Raw genomic sequence first — 21829 nt, forward strand, 5'->3', positions numbered from 1 at the left:
ACAAGCTTTATGGAGATACTGACTTCATTTTCCAGCAGGACTTGGCACCTGCCCACACTGCCAAAAGTACCAAAACCTGGTTCAATGACCATGGTATTACTATGCTTGATTGGCCAGCAAACTCGCCTGACCTGAACCCCATAGAGAATCTATGGGGCATTGCCAAGAGAAAGATGAGAGACATGAGACCAAACAATGCAGAAGAGCTGAAGGCCGCTATTGAAGCATCTTGGTCTTCCATAACACCTCAACAGTGCCACAGGCTGATAGCATCCATGCCACGCCGCATTGAGGCAGTAATTAATGCAAAAGGGGCCCAAACCAAGTACTGCAGTACATATGCATGATTATACTTTTCAGAGGGCCGACATTTCTGTATTTAAAATCCTTTTTTTATTGATTTCATGTAATATTCTAATTTTCTGAGATTCTGAATTTGGGGTTTTCATAAGCTGTAAGCCATAATCATAAAAATGATATCAAATAAAGGCTTGAAATATCTTACTTTGCTTGTAATGAGTCTATATTATATATTAGTTTCACCTTTTAAGTTGAATTACTGAAATTAATGAACTTTTGCACGATATTCTAATTTTTCGAGTTTCACCTGTACTTAATATGGATTGATGTTAAGGTTTGGGGTTTAGGGTTAGTACCTACAGTTATTACTGTAGTTGTTGTAATTATATAGTACATACATGTTGAACAGTACTGTAAAATGAAGTGCTACCCATTTTCCTTTACTAACAAATGCAGTTGATGTCATGGACAGGAGTGAGCAACTCTGTGTCATTAGAGATGTAATTGCTTTCTCACAGCGCTGAGTTTTCGCTTTATTGGAAGTTTAATTAGTCTTTATGCCAGCAATTAAAGAAAACAAACAGAGACTCAACAGGCATAAAGCTTTTCACTCAGTCTGTTTGCAATGAAAACCTCTGTTTGGCCTGAACTTCAGGCAGATCATTTGAGACAACTTGAGAGAAGCACAAATAAATGCTTCCACATTTCTAAACTTGAGACCTTACGTGGAGATGAGGACATTTGCGTTTGTTTATCAATTACACAGACAGAAGGAGCATGTAAGCCCAGATTGCGGACAAAGCTGCTGTTCTATGCGATATTTACACAGGCTTGAAAATCAGCGGTTGATTAACTTACTAATGATCCAATGGAAATGAGGTGTACCCATGTTCTCATCACTACATGGATTAATTAATGTTTATGGGATAATTATCTCACCCAAGACAGATATTAAACAGAATATCATGTAAAATACCTAAGAATACAAAAAAGCATCAGACTTGATTTAGGGTGGGTTCAGACAAACAACATTAAGAAGTGACTTCTACGAGATGGCCGGAAGAAGACTGAACAACTGATTGAATCCAAAGCCAAAGGACAAAAGAATCAATGCCTACTTTATTTTGATGGAAAGCAAGAAGAGAAAGACAGATGCAGCTGTTCAGCCACAAGCTAAAGCTATATGTGCAAGCTCTTGTTGGATTGAATCAGCCAATCACAGAAGCTACATCACTTTCAGGTGAGTCCAAATTGTTCTCTGAAGCTGTTGAGGGGGATCAAGTCTTGAGTGGGAAAAAACCAAGCAAATCTTTCACAGTAATAAATTACATGGGATACTTATTCTTGAGTGCTTTAAGTGTTCAGGATTTGTTCTTCCCACTCAGTTATGTTACTTTAAAATGTTCATTTGCAGATCTAAAAGCAGATTTTTAGCTTCAGTTAGAATAGACACCAAGTTGTTTGACGTGAATGAAAACCAGGTTGTAGGAGAGAAGTGAAAATGGTGTACTGTTACATTGAAAATACATTTTCCCACACACTTCCGTAGACAAAAACCTTTAGAAAACATGACTTATGAAATCAAAATTCAATGTGACTTTGGTAATGGGGGCATGGCCGAGCGTTGTTTGCAGAGAGCGAAGCTGGGAGAGACAGAAGAGTAAGGATTGACACCTGTGGAAAATCACCTCTAACATAAAAGCGGTGATTTTATGTTAGATTTTATGTTCCTCCTTTGCAGAAAGAAAGCAAGAGACTTATCACAGTGGCATCGAAACCCTGGATTAGGAGGAAGAAAATGCCATCATGGAGTCCTCGCTGCTGGCCAAAGTTTTCAAGACCCTAGCCAGCATCCACCAAGCACAACATCTGGCTCTGCTTGACCTGCACTGGGAACAGGAGCATCAGTTAGACTTTTCCAGGCTCAAGCAGAGAACTGGCAGGTGCTATGCAGCTTGATACACCAGGATGGGTCGTCAGCCATGACCCCGGACCCACCTATGGCCATGCCGCCAGTCACGCTCGGGAAAATGGGACCTCAGGACGACCCGGAGGCATTTATCGAGGTCTGTTGGCTAGAGAGTAGAACTGGCTGAGTACCCAGTTGGCAGTCCGCCTACTTCCGCTGTTGTCAAAGGAAGCCCAATTCTCAAACAAAATTCTCGTTCTTTACCTGAGACCAAATCTAAACATTTTCTCCAGGCCTGAGAATGCCAAAGCTGTCTATATAATTGGGTACTCGGCTACATGAATTTGCACAGGGAGATACATTCCTTGTATTACTCTCCAAATTGAGCTCTAAATTACTTGCCAAGTGGCAAGGGGCACATAGCGAAATCGATTTTGAGGTTAAATGAATGGATAGAGGTGAATCATGTCAGATTTACCACCTCAATCTCCTGAAACCGTGGAGAGACGCGGTCCCTGTGATGTTGGCGATGGTGGTTCCATAGAGGGAAGAGCTCGGACTTGAGGTGAATTTAAAATAAGTGACAGACAGGATGGCTCCCCAGCCTGAATCGGGTGATGGGGGCATGTGGTGATGGGGACGTGGCCGGGTGACGATTGCAGAGAGTGACGCCGGGAGAGACAGAGTAGTAATGATTGACATCTGTGGGAAACCACCTCTAACAGCTGTTTTGTATTTTAGTGAGAGTGGAGAGGGATAAAAAGGGCAAACCAGACCGCAGGAGCAGTGATCGTGTGTGCACTCTATTTGAAACACAACTGCAGCAGTGATTTTGTTTTCTTTCTCTTTTATTTTTTTCTAATTAATGCCAGGGTAATATAGCACAAATTATAATGTTATAAATTACTATTAAATGGAGGATATAAAAAGTTTGCTCACGGACTGCAAAAAGAGTCAATTTAACGGACTTCCGCCCTCACAATCTTGTTTATGTTACATTCCTAAAAAATATTTTAGCTTAGTTTTAAGATTTATTTTTAATTTCATTAAATTAAATTTACTTGTTTTAAAAAATATATATTAATAAACAATTAAAAAAAACAATTATATTATTATGTTTGTGTGCATTGGAAAAAGTAAAAAAAATTGCTGCTGTTACTTTAACGAGCAGATATGACCCTTAGAATTTACCTTACAAAAGATTTACATATTTACATTTTATAACTAATATCGGATTGAATTGTGCTATCTTTAACCAAATTAAATGAATAATACATTTTTATTTTGATAAACATTACTCAATAATAGCACTTAATTCAGATTTTACAATGTATATCACATTTTCAAGTTACCTGACAATATATATACACTCACCTAAAGGATTATTAGGAACACCATACTAATACTGTGTTTGACCCCCTTTCGCCTTCAGAACTGCCTTAATTCTACGTGGCATTGATTCAACAAGGTGCTGAAAGCATTCTTTAGAAATGTTGGCCCATATTGATAGGATAGCATCTTGCAGTTGATGGAGATTTGTGGGATGCACATCCAGGGCACGAAGCTCCCGTTCCACCACATCCCAAAGATGCTCTATTGGGTTGAGATCTGGTGACAGTGGGGGCCATTTTAGTACAGTGAACTCATTGTCATGTTCAAGAAACCAATTTGAAATGATTCGAGATTTGTGACATGGTGCATTATCCTGCTGGAAGTAGCCATCAGAGGATGGGTACATGGTGGCCATAAAGGGATGGACATGGTCAGAAACAATGCTCAGGTAGGCCGGGGCATTTAAACGATGCCCAGTTGGCACTAAGGGGCCTAAAGTGTGCCAAGAAAACATCCCCCACACCATTACACCACCACCACCAGCCTGCACAGTGGTAACAAGGCATGCCAAATTCTGACTCTACCATCTGAATGTCTCAACAGAAATCGAGACTCATCAGACCAGGCAACATTTTTGCAGTCTTCAACTGTCCAATTTTCAACTGTCCAATCTTGCAAATTGTAGCCTCTTTTTCCTATTTGTAGTGGAGATGAGTGGTACCCGGTGGGGTCTTCTGCTGTTGTAGCCCATCCGCCTCAAGGTTGTGCGTGTTGTGGCTTCACAAATGCTTTGCTGCATACCTTGGTTGTAACGAGTGGTTATTTCAGACAAAGTTGCTCTTTTATCAGCTTGAATCAGTCGGCCCATTCTCCTCTGACCTCTAGCATCAACAAGGCATTTTCGCCCACAGGACTGCCGCATACTGGATGTTTTTCCCTTTTCACACCATTCTTTGTAAACCCTAGAAATGGTTGTGCGTGAAAATAGCAGTAACTGAGCAGATTGTGAAATACTCAGACCGGCCTGTCTGGCACCAACAACCATGCCACGCTCAAAATTGCTTAAATCACCTTTCTTTCCCATTCTGAGATTCAGTTTGGAGTTCAGGAGATTGTCTTGACCAGGACCACACCCCTAAATGCATTGAAGCAACTGCCATGTGATTGGTTTATTAGATAATTGCATTAATGAGAAAGTGAACAGGTGTTCCTAATAATCCTTTAGGTGAGTGTGTGTATATATATATATATATATATATATATATATATATATATATATATATATATATATATATATATATATAAAACATTGGGATTTCAAAGAAATCTCACCACACCCGAAGAAATGGATCTTTACCTTCAGTGTAGATGAAATATTACTTTAGATATACTGGTATCTATTATTGATACACTGAATTTGTTGCATATCCAACCACAAGGCCGCCCCATTTTTCTCCTCCTGGCCTACTTATTTCAGTCCTCAAGGGTAGCAGAGATCTGGGAAATGTTCTATATTTAGTGGGGAGCTTCTGAATCCTGAAGGATGCTGGGTGAATGTGTAGGTCGTCCTCTTTTTGCACATACACCTGCATTCACTCAATGTAAAGCTGCTGTGATCAATCAAGCAAACCAGTGCTACCGTAGTAATGGATTATTAAAACAGTAATTTCATTGCATAAAAAAATAATATCGTTTACACCCTGTCATGCCTTTTGACAGAAAGGTTCAGAGAGCCAACATTTGTTCAAGAGCCAATTTGATAAAGTTGCTTATTTTATACGGTATATTCTATTATGGCAATCAATGAGTGTGATTACATGCACACCAATATGCTGATAATTATCAAAAATCGACCTGACAATGCAAGAAAATCTCATTTTCAAGAGACATGAAATTATCGGATTGTACTCTGCTATTTATGTCAATGTAAAGTGGCTTGCGCCCAACACTTGTGCACATTAGATAAGCCAGTAAGGACCCCCAAAAATTGTGAAACTGGGGTGCTGGGCAAAAATCTGCAGTATCAATTGTTTTTTTGTTTAAAATGTTTTATGACCTTACCTAGATAGTGGGAAGCTGTTTAAGGCTAGGGTGGCCAGACGTCCCATTTTTCCCTGGGCAGTCACATTTTTAAGCACTTTTTCTAGTGTCCAGACTTATTCTGAAACAATCGTTTTTTTGTCCCGTGTTTCCCCGCTCCTAAAATTTCTCTAAAGCCTATGCAGCTTTCTCAGTCACGTGAGTATTCTAATCAAAGGTATCCAAGGATACAGCTTGTAAAACCAATAAAATCACACCATGTTATTTTGAGTACATTATTGGATTAAACTATCCAATCACAATCCCCTATCAATAGACGTCCAGTTAGTGAACTGGTTGAAGAGTCAGTTTGAAAGAGCACACAGATGAAAATGCGGCTGGAAAAAATGTCAAGGAAGCAGACATATACATTTAATGAAGATCTTCAAAAAGATTATTCATAGACAGAGCATAGTAAAGTGAGGCGTGAGATTTATGAAGCTTTCTTTTCTATCACTCATGGAGGCTGCAACGACATCACACAGCATGTTCATACAAAAAAGCATGTGGATGCTGATAAAAGCAAGTGTTAGTGATTTTCTGTGAAGCAAAGTTCTGGCCATAGCTTGCCTGATTTGACCTGATAAATGTCTTGCAGGCCAGACTGGAGGAATCATTCTTAACCTCTTTAAAAAGCAGTTGGATGCCCTGGTTGAAGCTGGTGACTTGCGAGCAGATGATTTCTTTTGTGCAGTCAGAAACTTGTATTCAGCATCGGTGGATTACCTCGGTGGATTACCACTCATTGGAGAACACAGAAAAACTTGAGTGGGCCCTACTGTTTTTTTAATTCACCTCATACAACGGGCCGCGTTGGGGGACTGGTCTCTATTTTTAAAGATAATTTTTCTTGCCGCCCAATTATGTTTATTGACTATAGGAGTTTTGAGTTGCAGCTGTTTACATTGGATCTGAATTTCTCACTTTTGGTTGCTCCCACTAAGCATAACATGGACTTTTTAAATGAGTTTGCAGACTTCATGGGATAATTTACACCAAAGTTATTAGCTAACGAATGTATTACTCTGATTAATGCATTTGATTTAGAACATCATGTGAATGTCCCTACTCATCAGCTTGGACACACACTTGAACTGGTGTTATCATATGGCATTTCTATTTATGAATTTGAGGTATTTGATAATGGGTTTTCTGTTCCTTGGGTATCTAATAATTACCTCAACCACTAGCAAAGCTTTTTCATTAGCTTTTTGTGATCAGTTGATGTCAGTTAATGTGATCTGAGTGTAGTGGAGCTTCTATTTAGGCTAAATTCTATTTGTTTAAATGTTTTAGACTCACTGGCTCCTGTAAAGACTTTAAAACTTAAACCTAGATCTGAGCCCTGGATTGACGATAACGTACACTCTTTGAGGCAGATCTGTCGAAGAGCAGAGCGTTATTGGAAAAAGGACAGGCTCCAGATTTCCTTTGAAATACTTAGTGATTCATTATCCAAATTCTAGAAGGCAGTGAGAGTATCAAAATCCAGTTACTTTGCAGAAATCATTAACAAGAATTACCATAGGCCCAAAATACTTTTTACTATTTTTAATGAAGTGAAGCTGACTCACTCTATGTCTTCAAAAAACGGCTAAAAACACATCTTTTCCAAGAGCACTTAACCAGTCACTAAAAAATAAATAAATAAATAATTCTTGTTGCACTTAAATCTGTTTTGAATGCTATTCTGATGCTATCGAAACTTTGTAATATGGCACTTTCGTACAAATGTCTCCTTAAGATGATTCGCTTATGTTTTCCTCTTTTGAAAGTCGCTTTGGATAAAAGCGTCTGCCAAATGAATACATGTAAATGAAATGCTGTTGTTAATCCAAATGTTTGCGAGTACCCAGCTGTGTCAAAAACTGTGTGTGAGGATTTTTGTTAATAAAACCAATAATATCAAATTAAGGATATCTCCCCCTGTTTTTGATCCTTCCCTCCGTCTGTTTGTACTGCTGAGTTAATCTCATTTATACATCTTCAAGAAATTGTGCTATTGATGCTAGTCCTCCATTTTTCCTGAAACAAGTTTTTGATGCAGTGGGTCCCTACTTTTTGACTATGATAAATCGATGTTTTGAAACTAGTACTCTGATGTGTTAAAACATGCCACATTTTATCCCTTGCTTAAGAGACTGAACTTAGACCCTACCTGTTTAACAAATTTAGACCTATTTCTAATCTGTCTTTTATTAAAAAGGTCTTAGAGAAAATAGTTTTACAACAACTGCAGAGTTTTCTTGATGAAAATAAGATCTTTGAGGTTTTTCAATCAAGTTTCATAAAACACCACTCAACAGAGACTGCACTTTTGAAGGTTTTAAATTATATTTTACTAACTGGCGACGCTGGGTACTTTGCTGTGCTTTTGCTCCTAGATTTGAGTGCTGCTTTTGATACAGTGGACCATGCTGTCCTTCTTGATTGCTTAGAGCACTGTGCTGGTATAAAAGGAAGTGCTCTTAAATAGTTTAAATCATATCATTCTAATAGAAGTTTTAAAGTTAACATTGGTGAACATTCATCTGAGGCAGCTCCTCTTTCGTGTGGTGTGCCCCAGGTTTCTATCTTAGCTCCCATTCTTTTTTCATTATATATGCTCCCATTGGGTTCTATCTTTAGGAAGCATGGGCTGTCATTCCAATACTATGCATATGATCCTCAAATCTATCTGCCCTTAAAAAAGAATTCTGATGTCTTGGAAGCACATATGACATGTCTGTCTGATGTATAGGCTTAGTTGTCTTTGTATTTTAATGAGAGTAAAACTGAAAGTTTGGTCTGTCGGATTTTTTTTAGTACTCCCAAAATAAAAATGGTGATTTATTCTCTTCTGTGAAGCCTTGGGTTAAAAATCTGGGTGTGGTTTTTGATGATGGTTAGATAAATACAGTTGTCAAATCATGTTTCTTTAAGCTTCGACTACTAGCAATAGTAAAACCTATTCTGTGTACTAAACATTTTGAAAAAGTAATTCATGTCTTTATTATATCTAGGATGGATTACTCTAACTCACTGTATTTTGGGATTAGCCAGTCAGTTCTATCCCGCTTGCAGATAGTTCAAAATACGGCTGCAAGACTTTTAACTAGTACTAAAAAAGAGATCACATTGTGCCGGTTTTAAATTATTTGCATTGGTACTTCTACATTATCGAACTCTATACCAGAATCCCCCTGTGACCTCAACACCTTATATGATTTCAAAACCCTCTTTGCCCCATGTCTTCATTTATCAATTCTTCTGTTGTGCACTGTATATACAGCATATATATATATATATATATATATATATATATATATATATATATATATATGCTTATAGAAATGCGCTATATAAAATAAACGTATAATTATTATTATTATTATTATTATTATTATTATTATTACCTCTTATTGACCATGGCTTGCTGGGATGTGCTCTCTGTGAGGGCCTGCTTTCATAAACACCTTTAAGTATCACTTATTTGTGTGTTTCCCTTGGCTGCCTCAATTTACGGCTGCAGCCACTCTTGCCTTCATGTTAATTTGTGTGTTGAGTCCTTGAAGTTTTGTGATGCGCTGGTGTTAATCACACAGCTTACACCACAACTGTGTCCACAGCCCCTTGTAGAAAATTGATCAGAGCGTAATGACTTCACAAGCCTGTGATCCCAGCTATTCACGAAACACCAGCTTGCCGGAGGACAAGGGTGCAGCCCTGAACATCCCATAATTACACCAGGGGAGACATAAATGCTGACAGAACAGGAAATCTCGCGCCAAAAATACACAGGACACTCAATACTGGATCTCATTGGTTGTTGCATCTCATGAAGTACTTGTCCAATACAAAATTAACAAATCACTCTCTGAGACAGATTTCATTACACTACGTTGCAAATTTGTTGCTATAGCTGTTGTTTAAACAAGCACTATCAAACCCAGCCTGATCTCATGAAAATTATGTGTCTTTGGATACAGTTTAGCAAAATTACATAAGGTTGTTCATTACATATATTGTGGCAGTTTTTAGGTCAAATGTCCACTGTATGGTGCTAAAAGCGAGTAAATGTTCTCCTAAATGGATGAGGTTTTTAAAGTTAATGCTCTATCTACAATATTCTCAGCAAGTCCACCGTATTTCACTAGGTGGGCAGAATTTCTAGAAAGACTAATGGAAGTGTGATTGGTTGGCAATTTGTGTGTAGCTGGTCTCTGCTTGCTTGTGTGTAATGCAGTTAGATTATTGCTTTTTAAATATTGTAGGATATCTTTAATATTCCCTGGACAATGTGTGAGGTTAATGGTTATCCTAATATGCTATGACTCAAGCAAATCAAAAGTTTATGTAAAACAGCAACGTTTTGATCAGAAACCACTCGCAAAGCAGAGTGCTGCAGTCCCAAATGCTGCTTCTTCCATCGGCAGACTATAGAAGGATTGACATTGACAAACATCGGTTTGAAAAAGCTTGGAATAATTTGTTTGTGTGCTCTTTCAACTTTATTGGCAAAAAGTCTTATATTATCCACCATTGCGCTCCGGCTGCAATAGACATCCAGAAATGGAGTGCAATGAATTACATAAAGATAGGATTATTGTGCTAACAGGTGTGTGTACATATGCTGAAAGTTCATAAGACATTTTGAGAGTTTGTTCATTTCTATTCTGCGTTGGCCTTTGTGAATGCTTCACATGTTTTAAATGACATTAATACAGAGTATAAAAAGGAACTGTGCTTTTCCTGAACTGTCTGTGAGTAGTGACGATGCTTTCAACTGTTTTCATGCTGTGGGGCTAAATGGATAAATTCTACAGTGAAAGACCATAATTATTAGATTCACAGTATTGAGATGTTTTATCACGTTTTTGTGGCTACAAAGACATCATTATTTCCTACACAAGAACAATAAATTCAAACTTTCAACATGATCAGTTGTTCAGTCAACACTAAAACATTTAATGTAGTTTGTAGCATTTAGATACAGAGATTATGTATGTAACCTAACATTTATAAAGCTATATTGAGCTTACCACATATTCATCTCCCTCAAAATATTTTTTATCCCAAAAAAATAAAATAAAAAATAAATAAAGTAAGAAACGGCAGCATGACAGTACCATGGCCTGAGCCCTGCAATACATGAGCATCTTGCTGTCTGGACCTCCACTGTATCTGCAGTAAATACATAATCTTGGTGCAACAAATTCTTCAGGTTCTGACTAGACTCAATATATGCTTTAAAGTAGCCATAATTATCTACAGTTCTCAAAACATGTGGGCATTTTCAGCTGTGAAGGCACTAATAGGCTACATAGCTTTTCAGGTTAGTCTGCTCAGGTTCTTCCATCGATGGATAAAGACTCAACAAAATAACTAAAATGCTTCTCTATTTGCAATATCTGGCCATCACTCTTAAATCTGTATTCATTAACAGATAGGTGAGGAAGAAAAATGTTGCCTTGTGACATTTCTGTGATCATTTGGTCTCAAGTTTCCATCACCTTTAATGCTGCGTTAGTACATATCATAACGATTCTTAATGCTTAACCAGAAGTTCTGCCCACATCGCCCGCAAAGCATAATGGGACTCACGAATATTGCGGATTTAATTTTAAGTTAGCAACTATGAAAGAACTATGTCATTTTAATGTTTAATGTGTGTGTTCATGTATTTCAGGTCTATTATTTTGAAAAGTTGAGTTCCTGTTCAAGATGGATGGATGGATGGATAGTTGCTGTTCATGTCACGTGTTCCCTAGTCATGTGATTCCTGTTTCCCTCTATGTTCATGTGTCTTGTGTTCATTGGTTTATTGTTTATCTATCTTGTGATCAGTTCTGTCTTTTCATTGGTTAACTTGTTTGTCTTGTTCTCCCATGTCATCTATTTAAACCTCATGTTTGCCATTGGCCATTGTCAAGAATTGTTTGTGAGTGTAGCTGTTTTAGTCATCATGTTTATGTCTAGTTTAGTTAAAATTTATAGTAATGGTTTTGGATTTCACATTTATTTAATACAATGCATTTGGGTTCTCACTTCATCATTGTCATTGCCTATGCCAGCAGCAGCCATTTGTTACAGTCATATTGTGGTGCTTCTACAGTATTGTTGTTCCTCTGTTATCTGTTTATAATTATGGGTGTCAGAATGATGGGCCAAATATTGCAAATATAGAAGCATTTTAATTATTTTGTTGAGTCTTTATCCATGATGGAAGAACCTTAGCTGACTAACGTGAAAAGATATATAGCCTATTAGTGCCTTAACAGCTGAAATTGTCCACATGTTTTGAGAACTGTAGATAATTATTGTTATTTTAAAGCAAATATAGAGTCTAGTCAGAACTGTCGTCCTTTTGTTTGCATGTGCAACACTTTATTAGCTGAGCTACCGAACAATTAAATGTGCTGGAATAAAATAGTAAATGAAGTTATGAGGTCATGTAATGCACACGTTGGAATGTATTTTATGTATTAGAGTAATAAACTTATTGTAATGCACTATAGTTTTATGTCATAGAGCATTATGCAGAAAAAGTTGGTGTTAATGAGCTGATAATGTAGGTGCTGGAAAGAATGACCCAGGAGCAGAGGTAACGGTCCTAATATTTATTAACATAGTCAGTAATTGTCATGATTCCCTTGTTGTCTGCCCTGGGTCTCACTTGTCTTTGTCAGAAACTACACTTCCCATGATCCTCGGCCCTCATCACTGCCAGCCCTGTGTCATTGTGCTCACCTGATTGTAGTTTGTCTTCATCATGTCTCCAGTGTATATAAACCCTGTTTGTTCTCCATTCCCTTGTCGATCGTCGATGTATATGGATGCTTGTTTCCGTGGTCTTTAATGTTCATCCTGCCAGTTTTACCTTTGTATGTTTTTCGTGTTTTTGTTGTGTTTCCCCATTGCGGGTGTTTCCTTTGTTTTTGTTTTGTCTCTTTAGTTGTCCAATAAAGCCTACCCTGCATTTAGATCCTCGCCCCTCATCTGCCTTCCTGTTCATCATAACAGAACGATCGACCAACAATGGATCTAGCAGGGTTCCTCACTGAGCTGACACAGGCGGACTTGTCTGTCTGGGAGTTCTCCCATTTCTTTGCCAGCGTGGCCAGTTACACCGGCTGGGATGACCACACGTTGAAGGTGGCGTACCGGTTCGGTGTTCCCAAACACCGGTGCTCCCGGAGACTGCACCTGGCGGGAGTACGTGGGACTCATCTTGGAGGAGTTCGCTGCTGGGGAACCACCTCTCCAGATCCCAGCTCCCGCCTCTGGGCTTTCCTCGCCAGCCACGGTGAGTGAGCCAACCCCCACGCCTGCCGTGGTCAATGAACCAGCGCTGCTAACTTCATCAGCCTGGACGAGGAGGAGAAGAAAGGCCTCTGCTCTCCAGCCTCCGCTAACCACGGCCAACCAGCCAATGCCTGTAGCCTCCGATGTCCCTGAGCCAGCGCCTGTAGCCTCCGATGTCCCTGAGCCAGCGCCTGTAGCCTCCGATGTCCCTGAGCCAGCGCCTGTAGCCTCCGATGTCCCTGAGCCAGCGCCTGTAGCCTCCGATGTCCCTGAGCCAGCGCCTGTAGCCTCGACCGTTCCTGAGCCAGCGCCTGTGGCCTCGACCGTCCCTGAGCCAGCGCCTGTAGCCTCGACCGTCCAAGAGCCAGTACCTCCCGAGCTTCCCAGAGCGCCGCCTCCCGAGCTTCCCAGAGCGCCGCCTCCCGAGCTTCCCAGAGCTCCGCCCCCTTCGGCTCCGCCCCCTGAGCCTCCATTGGCTCTGCCTCTCAAGCCTCTCGAGCCTTCCAGGGCTTCGCTTCTGGAGCGTCCTACGGCACCACCTCCCTCGGCTCCACCTCCAGAACCTTCCAGACCTCCGCCTCTAGAGCCTCCTACGGTGCCACCTCCATCGGCTCCGCTTCCAGAGCCTTCCAGGTCTCCGCCTCTAGAGCCTCCTACGGCACCTACTTCCACGCCTCCGCCTGCAACGGCTCCACCTCCCACGGTTCGGCCTCCTGAACCTGTCCTTGCCCTGTGGCCGCCTTCCAGGCCTCCTGAACCTGTCCTTGCCCTGTGGCCAGCTTCCAGGCCTCCTGAACCTGTCCCCGTCCTAGGGCCACCTCCCAGGCTTCCTGTCCCTGTCCTGTGGTCGCCTCCCAGGCCTCCTGAACCTGTCCCCATCCTGTGGCCGCCTCCCAGGCCTGCTGAACCTACCCTCGTGCCTCCTTGGACTGCCTGTCTGCCCCCCGTGCCTCCTTGGACTGCCTGCCTGCCCCCCGTACCTCCTTGGACTGCCTGTCTGTGCCTCCTTGGACTGCCTGTCTGCTCTCTGTGTCTCCTTGGATGGCCTGTCTGCTCTCTGTGCCCCCTTGGACTGTCTGTCTTGTGCCACTTTGGTCTGTCTGTTTGCCCCTTGTGCTCCCTTGGTCTGTCTGTTTGCCCCTTGTGCTTCCTTGGTCTGTCTGTTTGCCCCTTGTCCCCTCTTTGGCCTGCCCCCTCCCCCCCCCCCACTCCTTGGACGATATATATATATATATTTTTTTTTTTGGGGTATTCCCTTTTTGTTTTTTTTTGTTTTGTTTTGAGGAGCGTCTGGAAGCCGCTCCTTTGAGGGGGGGTTATGTCACGATTCCCTTGTTGTCTGCCCTGGGTCTCACTTGTCTTTGTCAGAAACTACACTTCCCATGATCCTCGGCCCTCATCACTGCCAGCCCTGTGTCATTGTGCTCACCTGATTGTAGTTTGTCTTCATCATGTCTCCAGTGTATATAAACCCTGTTTGTTCTCCATTCGCTTGTCGATCGTCGATGTATATGGATGCTCGTTTCCGTGGTCTTTAATGTTCATCCTGCCAGTTTTACCTTTGTATGTTTTTCGTGTTTTTGTTGTGTTTCCCCATTGCGGGTGTTTCCTTTGTTTTTGTTTTGTCTCTTTAGTTGTCCAATAAAGCCTACCCTGCATTTAGATCCTCACCCCTCGTCTGCCTTCCTGTTCATCATAACAGTAATGTGCCAACGTGCAAAGTAGAGAGTAGTGCGATTGTCATTGGAGTTTGTGCATCGTGGAAGTCAGGAGAAACTTGGCAGGATCCAAGCAGATGACAGATGTCCAGCAGACAATGTGAGCAACAGCAGAATTGTAGATCCCCTACATGTGGGAATAGACTGGAATTCCTTCGTGGATCACCAGGCTGAACACCCAAACAGAGTAACAAGATAGGACCAGCTAAACAAGGAGAACAAGGTTAGTACTCAACTTAGGATAACAATCTGGCAAAGAAACATGAGGGCATATGTAGGGAGTGAAATCAGGTTGGAACAGGTGTTACTCGACAAGCTAATCAGTGGCATGGTTGGCATGATCGTTCCCATGGAAACACCGATCATGCCAGTCCAGCACGCTTGCAAAACATTAGGAAGAAAATTACAAAACAAAGAAAACAAACCTGTGGGCTTACCAGAACCATGATATTATTGTCATTTAATAGGGGGTTGTGTGAAAGGTATAAAAAGAAATTAAATTAGGAAACTGTGATGCGAATAACAAGCCACATAAAACTGCAAAATGTTGGTATAGTAATGCGATTCTGTGAGATCAGGTTGATCAAAACACAATGGCATACACTCAGGCAAGGGTCAACTATATAAAGGTAGATTTTAATCAAAAAGTTGTACTGTGTTCTGTTGGAAGTTTTCATAAATATCAGATTGGTTCAAGTTCAAGTCACATGTGTTTTAAACGTTATAAATTTATACAATTCATTAATTACAATATGTATTGGCCAAAACTTGGTGGTTTAATTGTTTTTCTATGTTACCTTTTAAATGTTTGCCTTTTCACAAATAGTTCTGTGCTTCATAATGTTTACTGTTTAAATATACATAATATTAAATGATATTAAGTCTATTACATAATTTGCTGTTTAATGGTAGGATCCATTTTGACAATTTACCCCATTTATTCTGACAATGTGACCCACTATATGTACTGTGTATGTATGTGTGTATATATATATATATATATATGAACCCATCCGATATGGGATATTTGAGAACGATTTTAGAGGGGGGAAATTCACAGATTACCAATATGGTGGCTGATATGTAACCAGAATTTTGGGACAATGGCAAAAGAGAAAACATATTTGCTGAAGGGCATTTCATTTAAGATGCTTAGCTTGCCCAGACGTGCACAATGTTAATTTGTCTGTCAATGTCTGATGTGTTTTTTACCTGTCTGAATCTTACACAGGAGACTTTTAATTGTGGCCTAGTTTTAACAATGAACAGACCTGAACGCATCCTGAAACTGATTCCTTCTCCTCATGGAAGGGTGGACGTGATTGAGGATTGAGATTTCTCATTAAATTCTGATGCAAAAGGACTGCAAATCTGTCAAATATAGCATCTCCATCAAAAAAAATAAATACCTATGGCTTCTCAAACTGGAACAATGTTTATATAACACATGGATATGGAGACAGATCTCTGATCTTTAGCAAATGTCATTAGCACACAAAACAATGTTGCTTGGTATTTAATGAATATATATTTTTTTCAGTGGCAATGGATTTATGCAATTTTAGGTTGATTCCCCCCAAAAGTCATAACTTTGTGGTGATTTCATATCATTGCTCTGTTTATTTGTGCATCCCAGCCAGCTCGACATAGCATTGGCTTAATCAATTATGTGCATTTAAGACAGACTGTCTTTTTTACGACCAATGGAAGACATGAGGCATGTTTGGGAAGTCTGTTTGGTTCTGTCCCATATAGTGCACTTGATTTGGACTTGTGCATTCATGGCTGTCACTCGCAGACCTTGGTGAAGTCCATGAGACTGTAGAGTGTTCCACTTGTCTATGTATCTTTCAGAAGGCCTTATGCACCTTTTTGCTGAACCTGTGTTGGTGCGGTGTTCACAGTGGGCTCCTCTTTCCCCAAGAGTCCATGTAACAAAGTTTAGACTTGGAAGAGGGCAGAGTGGCCAGAGTGTGCAGTTTGCAACAGGGCCTATGATAACAGTCATTATTTTAAATTCTGTTTGGTGACGCTAGTGGCACAGAAATGACAGACTTTATCTTTAAAGTTGGAAAGGGTGGGTATTATATAGATCTGTGTTTTAGCTGTAGCCTGTGTCTCTCAATTCTCGCTTCTTTTGCATTATTTTTTTCTTTGTTAGGATAGCTGATAACCCCCTCTTTTCTGGTTTGTTTTGTTCTCTTAATGTCTCTGAGATTCTCAGATAGCCATCAAAAAAGACAAGATAGATCTGAACTAAGCCTGAATGTTGAATCGATATCGGTGTCTGAACATAGATCAAGATACCTACGCAGACCACTAAGGGGGAGACAGGAAGGATGATCCTTGTGTGGGCGTTAAGCCCAGGACCTCCTCTCATAGTCAAACAGGCCCCTCAGCACAATGGAACCAGACTAGTGCTTTAACCACAAAGCTGTGTAGGGATCAATTTCTGCATCTTTTCGTCTGCATCCTCAAAAGGGTTAATGCGAATCAACAAACATCTAGATGTTGGAATTTGAATACTACAGCAGTTCACAAGAGCACTGGGTGAAATATTAATGCATCGCTTGTTGTATTTCTTTTTAGTTCTATGTAATTAATTAAACTTCATAATAATGTTTCATAATATGTTATAGTAGCCTAATTATTCATAATAAACTTTCATAAATTAGCCTACATTAATTACACAAATAAGATTTATACGTTTTAGAAAATGGATGCAACATTATACAATGTAGAGGACACTTTTTCATAAACAATTTTAATAAGCACATACAATAAAAGTAATCTTTCCGCTATAGTCCATGACTTGTAAACGTACCTAGTGTCAGTGTTAATATTTGTTAAGATAGCTGTTGTGCAGTGATATAAATCATAAGTCATTTAGTCACTATACTGTGATTTCTACTACAAATGGAATTCTGTATTGATCAGTTGACATCCAGGAATGAAACTATCTGTTTTAAAACAAACATAATTACATTATAATGCATAACAGTTCATTCAAATAGAAAAGTTCTATTCAATTTTGATTCATATTTTTGTATCCATTACAATTTGTATATGACTGATTTTTTTTTTAAGCAAAAAAATTCTTAACATTTTTATTATTAATGATAATTGCATCAGTTGCATATCAGTTGAAGATTTTTGTAGCTATAAAATTCAAAAAGGAAATGTGAATTTTACCTTTACATTTATGATGGTGCCCTTATTTGTACCACTTTATTTTTTAACAAAAAAATAAACTGACGAGTAAAGAATGAAAAAAATATTTGCTTTGTGTGCAGGTCTGAGCCGCTGTAAATTCTCACTTAGTAAACATGGCCATATCTCTGCTGAAGAATGAGTCAACAGCAGAACAGTTGGTGAGACCCTGCAGGAGCTGTTCAGTGTACACAGAGATGAGAAGTCACCTCATGAATGACTGAGGAGGGAAAGACACATGAGAGGAATGGAGGGATTATGGAAAGACATCTTCGGTATAATATGTGAAATGTTTGTTGATACTTTGGATGATGGAGAGTAACTTATGACATTGATTTATTATTCCTTTATGTATAGGCACTATGCAAGATAGGACAGGACATGATGAAAAGAACAAGGGGCCATTTTAGGCAATGATGCAAGTCAGATTCAAGCTTGAATCACCCAAACGTGCACCACAGCTCAGTGTGTTAAAGCAAACACACTGAAAACATCATGTCATTGACGATTGGGGATGGAAATTGTAAGGAATTGAATGATTCTGGTTTTGATTCCTCTTTATGATTCTGTTTTTTTTTTAAAGGGTGCTGTAAATGATTTTAGTATTCTGAAGCTTCCACTTTACTGAGTTGTTGAATTAACCACACACCCTCATTCTAAAACTCTATCCTCCAAAGATAATTTTGAGACCAAAATCAAGCAGAAGAGCAGCATTGTTTGTTCCTGTGGCTGTCAAATTCAACAGTGGCACAATAGCGCCCTCAACTGACATTTGATCCGCTTCAAATACAACACTATGAGAACAAGCAAAATGATTGATATGGTATGCAGACACAGTTTTGTTTGCTGTTTACAAAGTCTACAGCTGTCACAGAGACCGGTGAGATATCTCTGGACACTTATTTCATTAACATCTTATGGGAGCAGGAACATTTTTGCATAATTTTTCATGAAAAAATTAAACAGCTTACAGCACCTTTAAGAACTTTTGAGGAAGAAATATTTGGAAATGCAATTATTATTATTTAATATTTTTTTTATATAGGATGAACCGTCTTCAAACTGTTGACTTACTGCCTTTGCAATTTTTTGGTTATTTTGAGTCTGACTTGACAAAATGAATGACTTGAACATCTGGGAAACGAATGAAGGACAGTTTGCAGTTAGATCCAAAAGAACCGACACAATAGAGTTATTCTCTCAGTAATCATTCTACTGGTTGTGCTGTATGATTCGGACAGCTGATTTAGCAGTGGTTTTGCAGTGCCTCTTAACGGTAATGTGGGTTCCCCTTCTGTCGCTCTCTCCACGTTGTGTTGGAGAAGCGACTCTAGGGGTCTCTCTTGAGCACCGAATATACCTCTGATCTATGAAAAAAAGCCAATGAGAAGTTGGCAGCTAGTATTTGCATTCCCCGCCCCCGGACATACGGGTACATAGGCGAGGCAAATACTAGAATTCATTAAAAAATTTATTTGGAGCCGATTGGACTGTTGGATCTGACGGTGCATAACAGCGGCTTTCTCCTTTCCTGTGCACGGCTGTGCATTGTTGCCCCTGGGCGCTTTGACAGCGCAGAAAAAACCTGAAAGAGTTTTTTTAAAAGAGTGATTTTATTTAAAAGAGTAATTTCCTCTGAAAGAGCAAACACAGTGAGCGTTGAACGACCTTTTCAGGACGCGTCTTTATAAAGATCCCTTTCCGCCGCTGTGTAGTTCCTGGATGCGGTAGAGTGCTCTCCGCTTCAGACGGCCACAGGCGTTGTCTCGTGTGTCTGGGTAGTGATCACACCGAGTCTGCGTTTGTGGATGGCTCATGTTCTCACTGGTAGTAGATGCCATTTCATTGGCTTATCACACTCAGGCCGTGATCCCCCCCTTGCGGGTCCGAACTCACTCAACAAGGAGTGTTGCGTCCTCGTGGGCACTGGCCAGGGGTACCTCCTTGGCAGACATTTGTAGAGCAGCGGGTTGGGCGACACCCAACACCTTTACGAGATATTACAATCTCAGGGTTGAGTCAGTTTCATCCTGTGTTTTCTCAGGTCTGAGCCAGTAGAACTCGGTAACAAACTCATGGACTGGCCGGGTGAATCGCTTGCATATAGCGCCCTTTCCCTCGCTTGAGGTAAAACTGTGCGTCTTTTTTTCCCAGGAGATTCCACTCAACTCGAATCCCTGGTTGATTCCTCCCTAGCCCTCATGGGTCTGCAGTTCGACGGAGGAACTTGCTGTCCCAATCCACTGTGGGTACTCAAATCTACCCTGTACTGGAATAGGTGCTCCACAGGGTGAGGACTCCTACGCGGACTCCCCCTGTGTGTATTCTCCGCGATACGGTCCCGTTACGAGCGGACCCGCATTTTCCTTAGGCAGTTCCGGCTGTCCTCCGGTCACCGTGTTGTAGCAACTCCCCCTCGCTAAGGCTGTATCTACTACCGCGCCACTTCCACGTGTCGCCTAAAAACACATGCGATGTATTTACCACGATACGGTCCCCTTACGAGTGGACCCGCGTTTTCCTTAGGCAGTTCCGGCTGTCCTCCGGTCGCCGTGTTGTAGCAGCTCCCCCTCGCTGAGGATGGATCTACCACCGCGCCACTTCCACGTGTCGCCTAAAAACACATGTGGTGTATTCAACCACCTTACCTCCCCAGCTGGGTGGGGTGGTCTCCTCAAGGTCTTTTCCCCCTGAAAGAATAGGAAATTGGGTAAGACCCCCTTCCCTCAGTGCGTGTAAGGGCCCCGGCTGTCTATTGCTCTATGCGAGAAACATAGAGAGAAAAGAGGCCCAGCCAGGCTTGGCCTGTTCCCAGGTTGGCAAGCGTCGCCTTGTTCCCCTGTCAGGGTAACCAAAAGGATTCCGACAACTTTGGTGGGGCATTGGGGAAGGGTACGTGTAGTCTGATACAGCTGGTCATCTGGCATGTAAAAAACACCTGCCCGCTCCTGTGTCAGACCACGTACACGGCTCAGCACTTGGCATAATTTAAATTGGAAATTTAAATTATGTGCTTCTCCGACACAACGTGGAGAGAGCAACAGAAGGGGAACATCTAGGTTACGAATGTAACCTCCGTTCCCCGATGGAGGGAACGAGACGTTGTGTCCTTCCTGGCCACGTCGCTGAGCCGAGCCGCTGTAGTGGCTGGACCATTTCCGGCTCCTCAGAAAAATCCTGAATGAACTCTTGTATTTGTCTCGCCTTTGTACCCCTATGTCCGGGGGCGGGGTATGCAAATACTAGCTGCCAACTTCTCATTGGATTTTTTTCATAGATCAGAGGTATATTCAGTGCTCAAGAGAGACCCCTAGTGTTGCTTCTCCGACACAATGTCTCGTTCCCTCCATCGGGGAACGGAGGTTTCATTCGTAACCTAGACGTTTTTAAAGTATTTTAGTCTGGTGTTCTCGAACCATTAATGGAACCGAAAGTTATTAAACTAGATAAAAAAAAATCGAATGGATAGGGAAGTGGAAATTTTTGGTTGCATGACGAAGCACCATTTCATAAACCTTTGTGTTTCCCCTCTGTGATCTTGTGACGCACTATCCATTTTAAAATTGTCGCTGTTGTGCTATAGGCGCCCTTTAAATATTTATGCATTTTATTTGTTTTAGTTGTTAGACCTGACAAAGTTATTGTTGATGGTTCTGTTCATACAGTGTGAGTTTTTGTATGCGTACATGCTTGTATCCATCTCTGAGAATCCATCGTCATTGCCTATGGATGTGTGACACAGGTCTGATGACATTTTAAACATTAAATTAATAAACAGAGAAATTAAGGCTGGCAAGGATGGGTGTAGTTTTGTTTTACCGGAGCAGGTCTTTATAATTGATTTGTTTATTGCCTCCTGGCTGCATGAGATGGCACATATAAAATATTACCCAGGATGATGATGTGTCTCTGCCTAATTCAAAATTATGACAGCTTAAAGTGAGGTGGAGAACAGAACGGGGGTAGATGGCTGGCTCTGCTGTCATACATAACACAT

This window comes from Xyrauchen texanus, chromosome 6, assembly GCF_025860055.1.
Source record: "Xyrauchen texanus isolate HMW12.3.18 chromosome 6, RBS_HiC_50CHRs, whole genome shotgun sequence".
NCBI lineage: Eukaryota > Metazoa > Chordata > Actinopteri > Cypriniformes > Catostomidae > Xyrauchen > Xyrauchen texanus.